This window comes from Triticum urartu, chromosome 6A, assembly GCF_056163025.1.
Source record: "Triticum urartu cultivar PI428250 chromosome 6A, HENAU_Tu73, whole genome shotgun sequence".
NCBI lineage: Eukaryota > Viridiplantae > Streptophyta > Magnoliopsida > Poales > Poaceae > Triticum > Triticum urartu.
In genome coordinates, this window is record NC_141878.1 from 499425818 (window position 1) to 499445381 (window position 19564).

A 19564-nucleotide genomic window follows, 5' to 3' on the forward strand; every position below is an offset into this window, starting at 1 on the left:
GTTTCTTATGAGCAGGGAAATATTTAGCAGAGAAGTAATAAATCATATCCCGGGTACTACGCACACAACCAACATCAAGAGAATTAAACCATATCTTAGCATCACCCTATAATGAGAATGGAAATATCCTAAGGATATAATAGTAGCGAGTTTTCTCATCATTAGTGAACAGGGTGGCTATATCATTTAATTTAGTAAGATGTGCCACAATAGTTTCAGATTCATAGCCATAGAAAGGATCAGATTCAACCAAAGTAATTATATCAGGGTCGATAGAGAATTCATAATCCTTATCAGTAACAAAGATAGGTGAAGTAGCATAAGCAGGATCATATTTCATTCTAGCATTTGGAGTTTTTTGTTTCAGCTTAGCTAATAGTTTCTTAGGATCACTCCTATCATTGCAAGCAAGAAAGTCTCTAGCAGTTTCTTCATCCATAACATAACCCTTAGGAACAACAAGCAATTCATATCTAGGGGGAGAATCTTCATCATCACTTTCATCAATATTATCAGTTTCAATAATTTCATTGTCTCTAGCCCTAGCAAGTTGTTCATCAAGAAATTCACCAAGTGGCACAGTAGTATCAAGCATAGAAGTAGTTTCATCATAAGTATCATGCATAGCAGAAGTGGCACCATCAATAACATGCGACATTTCAGAATTAATAGCAGAAGCAGGTTTAGGTGTCGCAAGCTTACTCAAAACAGAAGGTGAATCAAGTGTAGAGCTAGATGGCAGTTCCTTACCTCCCCTCGTAGTTGAGGGTTAAATCTTGGTTCTTGGATCTTTCAAGTTCTTCATAATGATAAGCAGATATAAATCCCAAGTGACTCAAAGAATAGAGCTATGCTCCCCAACAACGGCGCCAGAAAATAGTCTTGAGAACCCACAAGTATAGGGGATCGCAATAGTTTTCGAGGGTAGAGTATTCAACCCAAATTTATTGATTCGACACAAGGGGAGCCAAAGAATATTCTCAAGTATTAGCAGTTGAGTTGTCAATTCAACCACACCTGGAAACTTAATATCTGCAGCAAAGTATTTAGTAGCAAAGTAATATGATAGTAGTGGTAACAGTGGTAAAAGGTAACGATAGCAAAAGTAATATTTTTGGTGTTTTGTAGTGATGATAACAATAGCAACGGAAAAGTAAATAAGCGAAGAACAATATATCGAAAGCTCATAGGCAATGGATCGGTGATGGAGAATTATGCCGGATGCGGTTCATCATGTAACAGTCATAACCTAGGGTGACACAGAACTAGCTCCAGTTCATTAATGTAATGTAGGCATGTATTCCGAATATAGTCATACGTGCTTACGAAAAAGAACTTGCATGACATCTTTTGTCCTACCCTCCCGTGGCAGCGCGATCCTATTGGAAACTAAGGGATATTAAGGCCTCCTTTTAATAGAGTACCGGAACAAAGCATTAACACATAGTGAATACATGAACTCCTCAAACTACGGTCATCACCGGTAAGTATCCCGATTATTGTCACTTCGGGGTTAACAGATCATAACACATAATAGGTGACTATAGACTTGCAAGATAGGATCAAGAACTCTCATATATTGATGAAAACATAATAGGTTCAGATCTGAAATCATGGCACTCGGGCCCTTGTGACAAGCATTAAGCATAGCAAAGTCATAGCAACATCAATCTCAAAACATAGTGGATACTAGGGATCAAACCCTAACAAAATTAACTCGATTACATGATATATCTCATCCAACCCATCACCGTCCAGCAAGCCTACGATGGAATTACTCACGCACGGCGGTGAGCATCATGGAATTGGTGATGGAGGATGGCTGATGATGACGATGGCGACGGATTCCCCTCTCCGGAGCCCTGAACGGACTCCAGAACAGCCCTCCTGTGAGAGTTTAGGGCTTGGCGGCGGCTCCGTATCGTAAAACGCGATGAATCCTTCTCCCTGGTTTTTTCCTCCCTGAAAGTGAATATATGGAGTAAAGGTTGAGGTCGGTGGAGCATTAGGGGGCCCACGAGGCTGGGGGGCGCGCCCCCACCCTCGTGGACAGGTGGAGGCCCCCCTGACGTGGATCTTCCTTCCAATATTTATTATATATTCCAAAATAATTCTCCGTTGATTTTTAGATCATCCCCAGAACTTTTATTTCGTCACAATAATAACACCATGGCAATTTTGCTGAAAACAGCGTCAGTCAGGGTTAGTTCCATTCAAATCATGCAAGTTAGAGTCCAAAACAAGGGCAAAAGTGTTTGGAAAAGTAGATACGACGGAGACGTATCAGTTACAAGGTGTGAAGTTGAGTCAGACTCAATGCCTGACCACAGCAGATGATAGAGAGAAAATGAAGGCCATTCCCTATGCTTCAACCATAGGTTTTATCTTAAATGCAATTTTGTGTACCAGACGTGATGTGTGCCTTGCTATAAGTTTAGCAAGGAGGTACCAAAGTAATCCAGGAGTGGATCACTGGACAGCGGTCAAAAATATCCTGAAATACCTGAAAAGGACTAAGGATTTGTTTCTCGTTTATGGAGGTGACAAAGAGCTTGTTGTAAATGGTTACGTCAATGCAAGCTTTGACACTGATCCGGATGACTCTATGTCACAAACCGAATACATATTTTTATTGAATGGTGGAGCGGTCAGTTGGTGCAGTTCCAAGCAGAGCGTCGTGGCGGGATCTACGTGTGAAGCGGAGTACATAGCTGCTTCGGAAGCAACAAATGAAGGAGTTCATATCTGATCTAGGTGTCATACCTAGTGCATCGGGTCCAATGAAAATATTTTGTGACAATACTGGTGCAATTGCCTTGTCAAAGGAATCCAGATTTCACAAGAGAACCAAACACATCAAGAGTCGCTTCAATTCCATCCGCGATCAAGTCAAGGAGGGAGACATAGAGATTTGCAAGATACATACGGATCTGAATGTTGCAGACCCGTTGACTAAGCCTCTCCCACGAGCAAAACATGATCAACACCAAGACTCCATGGGTGTTAGAATCATTACAATTGTAGGATCGAAAGTATGTCTAGAGGGGGGGGGTGATTAGACTACTTGACCAAATAAAAAACTTAACCTTTCCCAATTTTAGTTCTTGGCAGATTTTAGCTATTGTAGGACAAGTCAAGCAATCATCACACAATTCAAGCAAGCATGCAAAGAGTATATTGGCAGCGGAAAGTAAAGCATGCAACTTGCAAGAATGTAAAGGGAAGGGTTTGGAGAATTCAAACACAATTGGAGACACAGATGTTTTTCCCGTGGTTCGGATAGGTGGTGCTATCCTACATCCACGTTGATGGAGACTTCAACCCACGAAGGGTAACGGTTGCGCGAGTCCACGGAGGGCTCCACCCACAAAGGGTAATGGTTGCGCGAGTCCACGGAGGGCTCCACCCACGAAGAGTGAAAGTGCGTTATATCGACTAGAGGGGGGGGGTGAATAGGCGATTTTTATGAAAGTCTTCAAAACGTGGAAGTTATGAAGACAAACAGTAGAGATAAGCCTATCACTATGCAGCGGAAGTTAGATTACGCTAGGCAAGCCATGGTCAAGTATTCAATAGAGTGAAAGCACAATGACAAGTAGCTGTAGTGTAATAAGGATCAGGTAGGAAGAAGTTATGAAGCCAAACAAATCATACAGTTACGTTGTGAAGACAAAAGGTATAGCAAGCGTACACTGGCTTCACTATGAGTAACAGTAAGTAAAAGGAAGTGAAGATGAAACCAGTGGCTCGTTGAAGACAATGATGTGTTGGACCAGTTCCAGTTGCTGTGACAACTGTACGTCTGGTTGGAGCGGCTAGGTATTTAAACCTTAGGACACACAGTCCCGGACACCTAGTCCTGAACACGCAGCTCAGGAAACCAAGTCCTCACCGTATTCTCCTTGAGCTAAGGTCACTTAGTCCTCGCCCAATCACTCTGGTAAGTCTTCAAGGTAGACTCCCAAACCTTCACAGACTTCATTCACTGGCAATCCACAATGTCTCTTGGATGCTCTGAACGCGACGCCTAACCGTCTGGAGGATTCACAGTCCTCAAGTGTAATAAGTCTTCAGATCACACAGACAAGAAGACTTAAGTGATGCCCAATGTTCTTTGGCTCTGGGTGGTTAGGGCTTTTCTCCTCACTGGGAATTTTCTCTCAAAGGCTTCGAGGTGGGTTGCTCTCAAACGACAAAAGCCGTGCACTAAAATCTGAGCAGCCAACCGTTTATGGTTGTAGGGGGTGGGCTATTTATAGCCACTTGGCAACCCGACCTGATTTGTCCGAAATGACCCTGGGTCACTAAGGAACTGACACGCGTCTCAACGGTCAGATTTCAAACTCTCATGGCAACTTTACTTGGGTTACAAGCAAAGCTGACTTGTCCGGCTCTGGACAAGATTCGCTCTCATTGTCTTCACTCGAAGACATAGGTTTTTAGTTTGGGCATCACTTCAGTCATTCTAACTGGTTCTCCTGGACCCCACTTAACAGTACGGTGGTTCCTATGACTCAACACAAAAGAAAAGAACTACGAAAGATCTAAGTCTTCGAGCTCCATAGGCTTCATAACGTGTCTTCTTTTGTCATAGTCTTCAATGTGAATATCTTCATATACCACCTTTGACTTCAATGTCTTCATACATTTTTAGGGGTCATCTCTGGTAGTAAAACCGAATCAATGAGGGACTTCTACCTGTGTTATCCTATAATTATCACAAACACATTAGTCCCTCAACTAGGTTTGTCATCAATACTCCAAAACCAACTAGGGGTGGCACTAGATGCACTTACAATCTCCCCCTTTTTGGTGATTGATGACAAACTAGTTGAAGTTTTCAACGGGGAATATAGTCTGTGAAATTGTAAAGGATAAGGAATTGTCTTCATAAGTTGCAAGGGCTCCCCCTGAAGATGTGCATACAAGTTAATTTGCTTTTGAAATGCAAATGCACATGGCAGGTTGTACTTGTGGAGACCCACTTCAGCTTATGATGACAATCCACTATGCATGTGAATATATATGAAGATAATGACATGCATAATGGAAAATGGACGTCTGCAGAATGAGATAAGTGCGGAATTTATCGTCGCACATGCGGAATTTATCTTCGCAAACAGGGTGGCAAACAAGTAGCAGACGACCATCGAGTTTTAGTGTTACAACTCAAAGAACCAAATGAAGCAAAAACGAGAGTTGTAAGCACGAAGCAAAAATATAGCAGAACATAAAGCACCCGCCCATATGGACCCGCTTGAAGACTATAAACCCATATGCTTCTCCCCCTTTTGTCAGCAAGGACCAAAAAGGTTTGAAGACATAGAGTGTCTACTCGTTCCCAGGAGCAGCAGGGTCGTTGGAGGTGTTTGGCGGTGCAGAAGAGCTTGGAGGTGCTAAAGCAGGTGGCGGTGATGTAGCATCGTCTTCTTCATCAATGATTCTGGCAGTGACTATGGCAGCAGATGAAGAAAACTCAGAGTCTTCAAGTGATGGTGTGTTGCGCATCACAACCCTTCTAGGAGGTGTGGTGTCAAACTTGAATCGCTCAGTGAAGCCATCCTCTTCAAGTTCAGTTTCAGTACACATCATTGATAGCCCTTTCCAGGTACGACGACAGGTTTCATGAGTGACGAAAGCGTTCTTGGTGGCAAGATTTCAAAGACGATTAACATCCACCAAGAGGCTTTTCATCTGACGCTTTAGCCAGTCGTGATGCCTATCTTGTTTTTGATGAAGAGCCACAAGAAGCTCTCGGTCATTGAGAACACGAGCACGCTTCTTGGGTCTTGAAGCAGTTGCACTATCAGTGGCTTCAGTTGAAGCAGGGTGTTGCGCACGTGTAGTGCCAGCCAAAGGATACACCCTGGAGATGGCTTCAACACCTTCATCGTTCTGAGTGAAGCTCTGGTGTTCTGCATTCTGAAGACTTAAAGGTTGCTTGGCAGGTTTAGCATAGATGGCTTCAGCAGAGGTATCCACATCTGGCAAGAAGATCCGATGGTTTCGGGCTGAGGGCTGATACGAGATCGCAGAGGGCAGTGTGATCAGCCTCATCACCCAAGGAGCATAGAACTTCAAACCAAATAACTCCGAGCCTGACGCTGCAAGTTGGCTTATGAAGAAATCCTGTGCGTTGAAGCATTTTCCATGAAGGATATAGAATATGAGAGTCTTCATTGCACCCTCAATCTTGGCATGTGGAGAGTGTCCCTTAATGGGCTAGAGAGTCCGCCGGATGATGTGATATATGGTCCTGGGCAGGTACTCAAGGTCTTCAACGAAGAACTCAGTTGGATAGGGTGCATCATGGGGCAATGGCTTCATCATTGAGAGCATCTGACTCATATTTGGTTCAGGCCTTTGGAATATGCTCTCAATAGCTTCAGCATGTAGTTGACAGCCTTCCTCGAAGAATTCGCCAGGAGTGGGTAGGCCGGTGAGCTCAATGATATCAAATGCATTGGCTTCATGATGGACATTGCCGGTCATCCACTCCAGGACCCAAGTCTTCGGATCTCTGTTGTATCCTTTAATGTGGAGGGTGGCATAGAACTGAAGCAGAAGCTCTTCATTCCAGTGCTCTTCATCAGTGACAAACTGCAGCAGACCCACTTGCTTAAAGCAATCCAAAGCTTCCTCTAGACAGGGCAGACCAGCAATGGCTTCATCATCAAGGCGCTTGTGCAGGAATATGCGACCTTGGTTGTATAGGATGCATGAATAGTAGCTGCGCTGAGGATAGCTCCAGAACCTATCTGATGAAATCCTTTCCCTTGAATAGGGGTTCTTGGAGCTGTTGAAGAACGTATTGTCTGCCTTGAAGCTATTGATGTCAAAGGAGCCAGGTGCTGATGCAGGACCGGGGAACCTTGGCAGCCTTGGGACTGGCTTCTGGACATGAGGCCTGTGCTCAACATGGTAATCAAATTGAGGGCCTGCAGCAGACTCAGGAACAGAAGTGTCTGGATCAGTAGCTTCGCTGTCTGCTGAAGCTTTTGGTGGGGAGGGCTCCACATTGGCTTCAGTGTTGGTTGTGGCAGCCTCAACATTTTCAGCCTCCTCTTGACTAGCTAGAGGGTCGGACTTAGGCACGTTCTCCTGGAGAACTGCTTCATGGTGTAGCGGGGGAGTAGGATCTTGTGGTACTGCTTCATTTTCTTCGGCTGATGCAGCCAAAATGTCTTCAGCATAGACTTGAGGCCTTGGACCTCTGTGAAGCCTGCGGAACGCAGACGACGCCTGTGGGGTTGGAGTGGGCTGGGCCTCAAGGTCTTCTTCCTCTTGAGGGCGATCCGCCCATGATGCATCTTGTGCAATTGGCGTCAGAGGACGACCAATGCTGATGAGTTCGCTGTGTTCATACTGAGGAAGGGCTGCATCATCTTGTACATTGTCCTGATGACCAATGTCTTCAGTAGCGATGGGGTCGACTGCTGGTATGTCTTCAGCTTCAGGAGCCTCTGTGGAAGCAGGCTCATGAACTGTCAGTTGTCGTTCTGCGTTCGGGTGAACCACAGAAATAGGTTCAACTATCAAGGGCTCTGTGGGAGCAGCCCGAGATTTCTTGGTCTTTCTTTTCTTCTTGTTGGGGGCAGTAGGAGAGGCTTCAGAGCTTTTCCGCTTCCGGGCTTCAGCCTCAGCAGTTCTTGTCTTCTTGATCTCTGAAGCTATTGACCGGCTCTTTGGCTTCGAGCCAGTTGTTGCAGTTGGGAAGACAAGCGGAACTGCTTCCTGCCTTGATGCCTCTGGTTCAGCTGGAACAATGTTCTTCTTTTTCTTTGCAGCCATCTTGGGGTCGATGCCAGGACGCCCAAGTGCCTTGCGCTTCTCAGCCTCATTGTAGGCTTGCACACATCTCTCAGCCAGAGACTTCATCCGCTCACGTGAACCTTGAGCTTCTGCACGCTTCTTCAGAAAGTTTTCTTTGAGCTCGTGCATCATGATCTTGAAGCTCTTCACTTCTTGCACGCTGAGCTTGGCCACATGCTTCTTGAACTGAGCCTTTTCATGATCAATTTTCTGCTTCAGTTCAACAATGCGCTGGGCAATTGCAAGTTCTGAAGCAATAGCGCCTTGGAAGGCAACGCTGAAGCCAACGGGCAGCTGCAGATCTTCGAAGCTGATGTCTGGTGAGGCAAACCATTTGTCGATGAAGTTGTGGATGATGGCGACATCAAAGAGAGGCAAATTGTTGAAGATTTCAGCTTCCTCTTTGCTCTTGATGAGCTACTCGAGAGCGTCATCTCCAAGATCTTCATCACTTGACAGATCAATGGCTTCGCTGCGCAGAATGGCAGCAGCTGTGAGCTCTTTGCCGGTGTGTGGCTGAGGCACCTTGGCCTTCTGGGGCTTGGAGACGCGGGATACGTCTTCAGACTGCACACTGTCTTCAGGAGGTGAAGTTGCCAATGGCTTCGCCCTTGAGATTTTCGATGAAGGGGCCGGCTTTGAAGCTTTTGGCTTCTTCAACTGCTTTGGCTTCGGTACAGCAGGAGCTTCATCAGACTCAGAGTCAGCTGGAGGGTCATTCACGGCAGTCCCTTGGACTAAGATGCGGGTGATGAGTCCCTCAAGGTTGGCATACAGACCGATGATATTGGGTTCTGCGTCGCGAGTGCCATCTGCCCTTGGTGCGAAGGGACCAGGGTTGAAGTCTAACACCAACTTCTTCTTGTTCTGCTTCGCTGATTGTTGGGCAAACTGGAAGTTGCGCTTGAATAGATTGTCGTCACGACACCAGAGTAGTGATGACGGATGTGCATCATCAGGCTGTGGCCCTCGAACCATGCATGGATAGAAGCTTTGGGCAATAGCTTCATCTCTGGACCTGGGTACAAGGTTCTTGTATAGGACGTCTCCCCACGGTCTTTTGATGACACTTTTCTCAGCATACTCTTGGGTAGTGAAGCGGTATTTGAACCATTGTTCAGCCCAATAGCGTCGAATCCATTGGATTCGGGTCTTGCGCTGCCCATAATTCTCTTTAGGATCTGTTTTATACATTTCTGCCAGGTCTTCAGGAAGATCTTTGGAAGCTCCTTCACGTCGCTGTCTGCCCCCCTTCCTTGCTGCTGCTTCTGAAGCCATAAACTTTAACTTGAAAGGCTTCAAAACTTTCAAAGGCTTCAAAGGCTTTCTTTTGCTGGACCAACAGGAACTGGCTTCAGGAGAATTTATGTGATGTTGTAGGAATTCTGCAAATGAATGCAGACTATGAGAACCGAAGGATTCTCCCATGGACATGTACCTATGACAGCATTAAGGTGCGAGGGAAGGGGAAGAGGTCATATGCATTCTCAGAAGGTTTTGAAGATTAATCAGTTTAGAAGACATTGACCTCATCGTGCGAAGACATTCACTCATAGATAAGAAGTTGGTTCCAGATTTGTACGAACCCACATATCAGTACAAGTGAGGAATCTAACTACTTCATGAAGCACAAGTGAATATACTAGGCATGTTATGAGATGCAGATTGAGAGATCTAACTTGTGTGAAGATAAACTTCTTATGGTAGAAAGTGACAGAACCATGGGATCAAAAGGGGTTGTAAAAAGAAGTTTTATTTACCACACTTGGAACTGCTAGACGGAGGTGGGAGATGATGCCGAGCAGTTCAGTCCTTCGTGCCCTAACTTGGCCACGGAAGACACCTACGGCGACGGCGGAGAGAACGATGTCCGCGGTCGGCGTGAGGACGGCGTCGGAGAGGTTGCGGCAGCGAAGCGCTTCGTTGCCGGCGTCGTCGAGAGCTAGCGGTGGCGCTAGGGTTCGTGCGAGGGTGGAAGAAGGAGATAATGACCGCGGTAAGTGTGAATTTATAGGCGCAGGGCGGCACTACGCTATTACTCAGGTGCCCCTGGCGATTCGCATTTGAGTAGTACGTGGCCATCATGCGGTATTTTGGGGGCAGTTCCACATCCCACGCACGCCTGGATTGTCGGGCGGTCGTTCCTACTTCTCCAGATTTCACGTGGATAAATGAGCATTGAAAACGGACTTAAATGTTGTCTTTGTGTCTTCTGCTGACAAGGACGTAGAGAAGACATTCGACAGTTTCAATAGAATGCATATGACTTGGAGAGATAGAGTTTGAGATCGAAAGCATAGAGAAGTTTGGGGTCCGATCACATTCACTTAGTTCAAAAGATTCAAACACGAAGACATAGCTATAAGTGAATGCTGTAGAGGACAGAACACTAGTATATATATATCTATATAATCAACGTAGTGAAGATAATTATGACATGTTGAGTTCGAAGCCAAACCAAATGTGAAGACATTGCAAGGTAACGCCATGAGTGGAACACTTCAAAATAGAACGTTTGGTGGTGGCGTTACCCACCGTATAGGAAGTATTAGACCCAGACACGGCGCACAATTATCGTGGCGCTCTGAAGTCAAATTCCACATTAATGTATTCACACTTAGAATGTATGTCTTCATTGATTGAAGATATACTTTACTTCGTGTGTTGCACATCTAAGTCATCAATATGCATAAGGGTTAGGATGTGTGCCTGATCACAGGACATTTGAGGATTCCAGGATATTTAGCTCACACCGTAACTTGCAAAACCTCTTCTCATCCAAAGGCTTGGTGAAGATATCTGCCAATTGCTCTTCAGTGTTGACATGTATGATATTAATGTCTTCCTTCACAACATGATCTCTGAGAAAGTGATGACGAATTTCAATGTGCTTTGTCTTCGAGTGCTGAACTGGGTTGTTGGCAATCTTGATGGTGCTTTCGTTGTCGCAGTAAAGTGGCACTTGCTTCAGATGAATGCCATAGTCCTTGAGTGTTTGCTTCATCCACAGAAGCTGAGTGCAGCAAGATCCAGCAGCAATGTATTCAGATTTAGCAGTGGAGAGAGATACACAGTTCTGCTTCTTTGAAGACCAACATACAAGCGATCGTCCCAGAAAGTGACATGTGCCTGATGTAGACTTGCGATCAACTTTGTCACCAGCATAATCAGCATCCGAAAATCCAACCAAATCAAACTCTGAGCCCTTTGGATACCATAATCCTAGAGTTGGGGTGTGAGCCAAATATCGAAGAATTCGCTTCACAGCTAAGTGATGCGACTCCTTGGGTGCCGCTTGAAATCGAGCACACATGCAAACACTAAGCATAATATCTGGCCTAGATGCACATAAATAAAGCAAAGAACCAATCATGGAGCGGTATACCTTTTGATCGAACTCTTTACCATTGTCGTCAGGACCTAGATGATGTTTGGCTGGCATTGGTGTTGTGAAGCCTTTGCAGTCTTGCATACCGAAATTCTTCAGGCAATCTTTGAGATACTTCTCTTGAGATATGAAGATGCCATTGCGTTGTTGTCGTATTTGAAGACCAAGGAAGAACTTCAGCTCCCCCATCATGGACATCTGATATTGCTCTTGCATCATGTATCCAAACTCTTCACTGTACTTCTGATTGGTGCAGCCGAAGATAATGTCATCCGCATATATTTGGCACACAAACAGTTCACCATCATATGTCTTCGTGAAAAGAGTGGGATCTAGGGAACCAGGTATGAAGCCTTTGCTCTTCAGGAAGTATTTGAGTGTGTCATACCAGGCCCTAGGGGCTTGTTTGAGGCCATACAGTGCCTTGTTGAGCTTGTATACCATGTCAGGATGTTTTGGGTTTTCAAAGCCAGGCGGTTGTGCAACATACACTTCTTCTTCAATCTTGCCATTGAGAAAGGCACTTTTCACATCCATTTGATATAGAAGTATGTTATGATGATTTGCATAGGCCAGCAGAATGTGTATGGCTTCAAGCCTAGCCACGGGAGCAAATGTTTCATCGAAGTCAATGCCTTCCACTTGAGTATATCCTTGAGCAATGAGACGAGCTTTGTTTCTGACAACTTGACCATGCTCATCTTGTTTGTTGCGGTATATCCATTTGGTGCCTATTATGTTGTGCTTCCGTGGATCAGGACGCTTAACCAGTTCCCATACATTATTTAGCTCAAACTGTTGAAGCTCTTCTTGCATAGCTTGAATCCATTCAGGTTCCATGAAGGCTTCTTCAACTTTCTTGGGTTCTGATATTGAGACGAATGCAAAGTGCCCATAGAAATTTGCTAGCTGAGTTTCCCTTGAACGAGTGAGTGGACCAGGTGCATTGATGCTGTCAATTATTCTGTCAATCTGCACTTCATTGGCAACACGAGGATGTACAGGGCAAAGACTTTGCTCTTGCTGATCTGTGTTGTTGTTGGGAGGAATGTCTTCAGGCTGAGCATTGTCTTCATGTTGATCAGGTGCTGAGATGATAAGTTCTTCTTCAAGCTGAGCTTCAGAAGGTATAATCTCTCCAGTTCCCATTAGCTTGATTGATTCACTAGCTGGAATCTCATCTAGCACATTTGGCAGTTGCTCTCTTTGTGAACCATTTGTCTCATCGAACCGCACATCCACTGTTTCAACCACTTTGTAATGAAAGAGATTGAAGACTCTGTAGGAGTGCGAATCCTTTCCATATCCAAGCATAAAGCCCTCATGTGCTTTTGGTGCAAACTTTGAGGTGTGGTGTGGGTCCTTGATCCAGCACCTTGCGCCAAATACTCTGAAGTAACTGACATTTGGCTTCTTGCCAGTTAGGAGTTCATAAGATGTCTTGTCCAGAAGCTTGTGAAAATAGACACGATTGATTGTATGGCATGCAGTGTCAATGGCTTCAGTCCAGAATTTTCTTGGAGTCTTGTATTCATCTAGCATTGTTCTGGCCATCTCAATGAGTGTTCTATTCTTGTGTTCGACGACGCCATTCTGCTGTGGCGTGTATGGAGCTGAGAATTCATGTGTGATGCCCAAGGTATCAAGATATGTATCAAGGCCAGTGTTCTTGAATTCAGTGCCATTGTCACTTCTGATGTGTTTTATCTTGGCGCCAAAGTTGTTCATAGCATGATTCGCGAAGCGTCTGAAAACATCCTGCACTTCAGTCTTGTAAAGGATTATGTGCACCCAAGTATATCTGGAGTAATCATCAACAATGACGAAGCCATAGAGGCAAGCAGTAGTAGTAAAAGTTGGGTAGTGAGTGGGGCCGAAAAGATCCATGTGGAGCAGTTCGAAGGGTCGAGTAGTGGTCATGATTGTCTTCGAAGGATGTTTTGCCCTTGTCATCTTCCCTGCTTCACAGGCACCGCATAAGTGATCTTTCTTGAACTTGACGCCCTTGATGCCTATGACATGCTTCTTCTTTGCAAGGGTGTGGAGGTTCCTCATGCCAGCATGCCCAAGCCTCCGATGCCAAAGCTAGCATTCTGAAGCTTTTGCAAGAAGACATACTGCAAGTTGTGGCCCTGCTGAGAAATCTACCACGTACAGATCATCTTTTCGATACCCTTCAAACACTAGAGACTTGTCAGATTCCATTAGTACTAGGCAACGATATTTTCCAAACATTACGATCATGTTCAAATCGCAAAGCATTGAGACAGACATTAAGTTGAAGCCAAGGGACTCAACAAGCATGACTTTATCCATGTGTTGATCCTTTGAGATTGCAACTCTACCTAGACCCAATACCTTACTTTTACCAGTGTCAGCAAATGTGATGTGGCTCTTGTCGGATGGACGTAAGGTTGAGTCCATAAGAAGGCTTCTTTTGCCAGTCATGTGATTTGTACACCCACTGTCAATAATCCATTCTGAAGACTTTGAAGCCGCTGGTGTCGTACCCTACAGTGCAGTTAGGGGGATAGGCTTCACGAAGAGAATTGTGAAGCAAAAACATTTGACGAACCAGTGGGTTATGAAAACTTAGATCCAGATTAGGACTAATAGGGAGAGTAGCATGCGATTCAGGAACGAAGTATATAATGATGCCATTCGGGCATTTTATCTTGCGCCCTACAAGATTTTTAAGGTCCCCAGCAATAGCATCAGAAGATTTTGTTTTTCTGCTGGAGACCTTTCCCTGCAAAAGAGAGTTAAGCTTTCTTAACCACCCACATCTTCAAGGGTGGCTTAGAAGCAATAAGTCTAAGTGCAGCATCTAAGAATTTTGGCTTTGAAGCCTTAGCAAACAGTCTTGCAGGTGGACAATAATACTCATAGGAATAAGCAGAATAATTTTTGGTCATATGAACATGACGGTTCGATGAACCGCTCTCATATTCATATGCCTGAGTATGGTTTCCCTGCAAAACATTTGCGTTAGTGTGACTCAGGTGAGTCCTCTGTCTGTATGAAGCCTTTGGACCGTATGAAGCCTTTGGTCTGGGGTTTGTCTTCTTCAAGTGAGGTGTCATGAAGACATTCACAGGAAGACTTTCCAGACACTTTTTCGGAACCCAGATCTTCATCATAGGCGGTCCATTTCTGCAGTTAGTACCAATGTACCTGGCAAACACTTCACCATTCTGATTCTTAAAAAGTTTATAGTTTGCATCAAAGGATTCATCAATAATAATGGGGTTAGCACATGTGAAGCCAGATAAATTGGATGGATCTGCTGAAGGTTCCTTTGCAGCAACCCATGTGGTTTTGGGGTACTGCTCAGGTTTCCAGTAAGAGCCATCTGCATTTATTTTCCTTACAAACCCAACACCCTCTTTCTTAGGGTTTCGGTTCAGAATCTGCTTCTTGAGGACATCACATAATGTCTGATGTCCTTTAAGACTTTTGTACATCCCTGTTTCAAGCAATGTCTTCAACCTAGCATTCTCATCAGCAATAGCAGTGGTATCCTCAGCAGAGGGGTTAGTTACCACATCAACAGTTGAAGATATTGCAACAGCAGTAGCAGTGGAACATTCAGCAACAGAAGTAGCATTATCACGCTCAATGCATTTAAGACATGGTGGTTCAAATCCTTCCTGAGCGGAACTGATCTGTTCGGCGCGAAGTGATTCGTTTTCCTTTTGAAGATCTTCATGAGCCGCTCTCAATTTCTCAAGTTCTTGCTTCCTTTGAAGATAATCATAGGAAAGCTTTTCATGAGTTGTTGAGAGAGTATCAAGACAATCTTCAAGTTCCTGATACTTAACGTGAAGATTTTTTATGTCTTCAATTAAGGATTCAGATCGAGTCATTTCAGCACCCAACAGATCATCGCTTCTGTCTAATAGTTTTTGAATATGTTCCATAGCTTTCTGTTGTTCAGTTGCAATTTTAGCAAGTGTTTTGTAGCTGGGTTTTGAATCACAGTCAGATTCATCGTCACTAGATGTTTGATAGCGAGTAGTGCGTGTGTTTACCTTGGCACCGCGTGCCATGAAGCAGTAGGTAGGAGTGGAGTCGTTCTTGTCATTTGCATCAGTGTCGGTGATGAAGTCATTGTCTTCAGTGTTGAAGATGGACTTGGCGACGTATGCTGTAGCCAGAATCGCAATGCCAGAATCAGACTCCTCCTCAGATTCCACCTCTGCCTCCTCAGAAGCGGACTCCTCCTCTGAATCCATTTCCTTGCCAACAAATGCACGTGCCTTGCCAGATGAGCTCTTCTTATGTGATGAAGACTTTGAGGAAGACTTGGAAGAAGACTTTGAGTATTTCTTCTTTTTCTTGTCATCAGAATCATATTCCTTGCTCCTCTTCTTCCTTCTGTTCTCATTGTCCCACTGTGGACACTCAGAGATGAAGTGTCCAGTTTTCTTGCACTTGTGACATGTTTTCTTCTTGTAGTCATGAGCAGAAGCTTCATCATTCCTTGAGCTTGATCGTGAAGATTTTCTGAAGCCTTTCTTCTTGGTGAATTTTTGGAACTTCTTCACTAGCATTGCAAGTTCCCTTCCAATGTCTTCAGGATCATCAGAACTGCTGTCAGATTCTTCTTCAGATGAGGAAACAGCTTTTGCCTTCAAGGCACGAGTTCGCCCATAGTTTGGACCGTAGATATCTCTTTTCTCAGAAAGATGGAACTCATGTGTGTTGAGCCTCTCAAGTATGTCAGACGGATCGAGTGTCTTGAAATCAGGACGTTCTTGAATCATCAGGGCTAGGATGTCAAACGAACTATCAAGTGATCTCAGCAGCGTCTTGACGATTTCATGTTTGGTGATCTCAGTGGCGCCAAGGGCTTGAAGCTCATTTGTGATGTCAGTGAGCCGGTCAAATGTGTGCTGGACATTCTCATTGTCATTTCGCTTGAAGCGGTTGAAGAGGTTGCGAAGAACACTGATTCTCTGATCTCTCTGGGTTGAGACGCCTTCATTGACCTTGGAGAGCCAGTCCCAGACCAGCTTGGATGTCTTCAAGGCACTCACACGGCCATACTGTCCTTTTGTCAGATGACCACAGATGATATTTTTGGCAGTAGAGTCCAGTTGAGTGAACTTCTTGACATCAGCAGCAGTGACACCTTCTCCAGCCTTGGGAACGCCGTTCTCGACGACATACCATAGGTCGACGTCAATGGCTTCAAGATGCATGCGCATCTTATTCTTCCAGTAGGGATATTCAGTTCCATCGAAGACGGGGCATGCAGCGGAGACTTTGATTATCCCTGCAGTCGACATAGCTAAAACTCCAGGTGGTTAAACCGAATCACACAGAACAAGGGAGCACCTCGCTCTGATACCAATTGAAAGTGCGTTATATCGACTAGAGAGGGGGAGGGTGAATAGGCGATTTTTATGAAAGTCTTCAAAACGTGGAAGTTATGAAGACAAACAGTAGAGATAAGCCTATCACTATGCAGCAGAAGTTAGATTACGCTAGACAAGCCATGGTCAAGTATTCAATAGAGTGAAAGCACAATGACAAGTAGCTGTAGTGTAATAAGGATCAGGTAGGAAGAAGTTATGAAGCCAAACAAATCATACAGTTACGTTGTGAAGACAAAAGGTATAGCAAGCGTACACCGGCTTCACTATGAGTAACAGTAAGTAAAAGGAAGTGAAGATGAAACCAGTGGCTCATTGAAGACAATGATGTGTTGGACCAGTTCCAGTTGCTGTGACAACTGTACGTCTGGTTGGAGCGGCTAGGTATTTAAACCTTAGGACACACAGTCCCGGACACCCAGTCCTGAACACGCAGCTCAGGAAACCAAGTCCTCACCGTATTCTCCTTGAGCTAAGGTCACTTAGTCCTCGCCCAATCACTCTGGTAAGTCTTCAAGGTAGACTCCCAAACCTTCACAGACTTCATTCACTGGCAATCCACAATGTCTCTTGGATGCTCTGAACGCGACGCCTAACCGTCTGGAGGATTCACAGTCCTCAAGTGTAATAAGTCTTCAGATCACACAGACAAGAAGACTTAAGTGATGCCCAATGTTCTTTGGCTCTGGGTGGTTAGGGCTTTTCTCCTCACTGGGAATTTTCTCTCAAAGGCTTCGAGGTGGGTTGCTCTCAAACGACAAAAGCCGTGCACTAAAATCTGCGCAGCCAACCATTTATGGTTGTAGGGGGTGGGCTATTTATAGCCACTTGGCAACCCGACCTGATTTGTCCGAAATGACCCTGGGTCACTAAGGAACTGACACGTGTCTCAACGGTCAGATTTCAAACTCTCATGGCAACTTTACTTGGGTTACAAGCAAAGCTGACTTGTCCGGCTCTGGACAAGATTCGCTCTCATTGTCTTCACTCGAAGACATAGGTTTTTAGTTTGGGCATCACTTCAGTCATTCTAACTGGTTCTCCTGGACCCCACTTAACAGTACGGTGGTTCCTATGACTCAACACAAAAGAAAAGAACTACGAAAGATCTAAGTCTTCGAGCTCCATAGGCTTCATAACCCGTCTTCTTTTGTCATAGTCTTCAATGTGAATATCTTCATATACCACCTTTGACTTCAATGTCTTCATACATTTTTAGGGGTCATCTCTGGTAGTAAAACCGAATCAATGAGGGACTTCTACTTGTGTTATCCTGTAATTCTCACAAACACATTAGTCCCTCAACTAGGTTTGTCGTCAATACTCCAAAACCAACTAGGGGTGGCACTAGATGCACTTACAAAGGGTCCACAAAGAAGCAACCACCCACGAAGGGTCCACGAAGAAGCAACCTTGTCTATCCCACCATGGCCATCGCCCACGAAGGACTTGCCTCACTAGCGGTAGATATTCACGAAGTAGGCGATCTCCTTGCCCTTACAAACTCCTTGGTTCAACTCCACAATCTTGTCGGAGGCTCCCAAGTGACACCTAGCCAATCTAGGAGACACCACTCTCCAAGAAGTAACAAATGGTGTGTTGATGATAAACTCCTTGCTCTTGTGCTTCAAATGATAGTCTCCCCAACACTCAACTCTCTCTCATAGGATTTGGATTTTGTGGAAAGAAGATTTGAGTGGAAAGCAACTTGGGGAAGGCTAGAGATCAAGATTCATATGGTAGGAATGGAATATCTTGGTCTCAACACATGAGTAGGTGGTTCTCTCTCAGAACATATGAGTTGGAATTGTGTATGTGTTCTGATGGCTCTCTCCACGAATGAAGAGGAGGTGGAGGGGTATATATAGCCTCCACACAAAATCCAACCGTTACACACAGTTTTCCAATCTCGGTGGGACCAAATCAACAAACTCGGTCGGACCGAAAAGGTAAACCTAGTGACCGTTAGAGATTTTCGGTGGGACTAACATGCAACTCGGTAGGACCGATATGGTTAGGGTTTGGGCATAACGTAATCTCGGTGAGACCGATTACACAAACTCGGTGAGACCGAGTTTGGTAATAAGCTAACCAGAGAGTTGGTCAGGTAAACTCGGTGGGACCGATTTGCTCTTTCGGTGAGACCGAAAAGTTACAAAAAGGAAACATAGAGTTTACATTGCAATCTCGGTGGGACCGATTCGCTCTTTCGGTGAGACCGAAAAGTTACGAAAGGGAAACAGAGAGTTTGCAATCCCATCTCGGTGAGACCGAGATCCCTATCGGTAGAACCGAATTGCTAGGGTTTGGCAGTGGCTTATGACAAGTGAAACTCGGTGGCGCCGGATAGAATGAATCGGTATGACCGAGTTTGGCTTAGGGTTTAGGTCATATGTGGATATGGGAAAGTAGTTGAGGGTTTTGGAGCATATCACTAAGCACATGAAGCAAGAGGCTCATTAAGCAACACCTCATCCCTCCTTGATAGTATTGGCTTGTCCTAAAGACTCAGTGTGATCTTGGATCACTAAAATATAAAATGAAGAGTCTTGAGATTTTGAGCTTGAGCCAATCCTTTGTCCTTAGCATTTTGAGGGTTCCACTTTCACATCCATGCCATGCCAATCATTGAGCTTTCCTGAAATAGTCATCTTGGAATAGCATTAGCTCAATGAGCTATATGTTGTTATGAATTACCAAAACCACCTAGGGATAGTTGCACTTTCAATCTCCCCCTTTTTGGTAATTGATGACAACATATAGATCAAAGCTTCGACAAATGATAATAAGCATGAAATATATCGTCACTTTGAGAAGTATGTGACAAGTAAGAGCTCCCCCTAAATTTGTGCATATTTAAAATTTGCTTTGGACTGCAAATGCACAAAGAGTTAGAGTCATGGGTTACTCTTCCATGTCACATACATCTTGGTGGAGCGCTTAAAATGATAAGAATGAAATACATGCACTCATCACCAAGAATAGT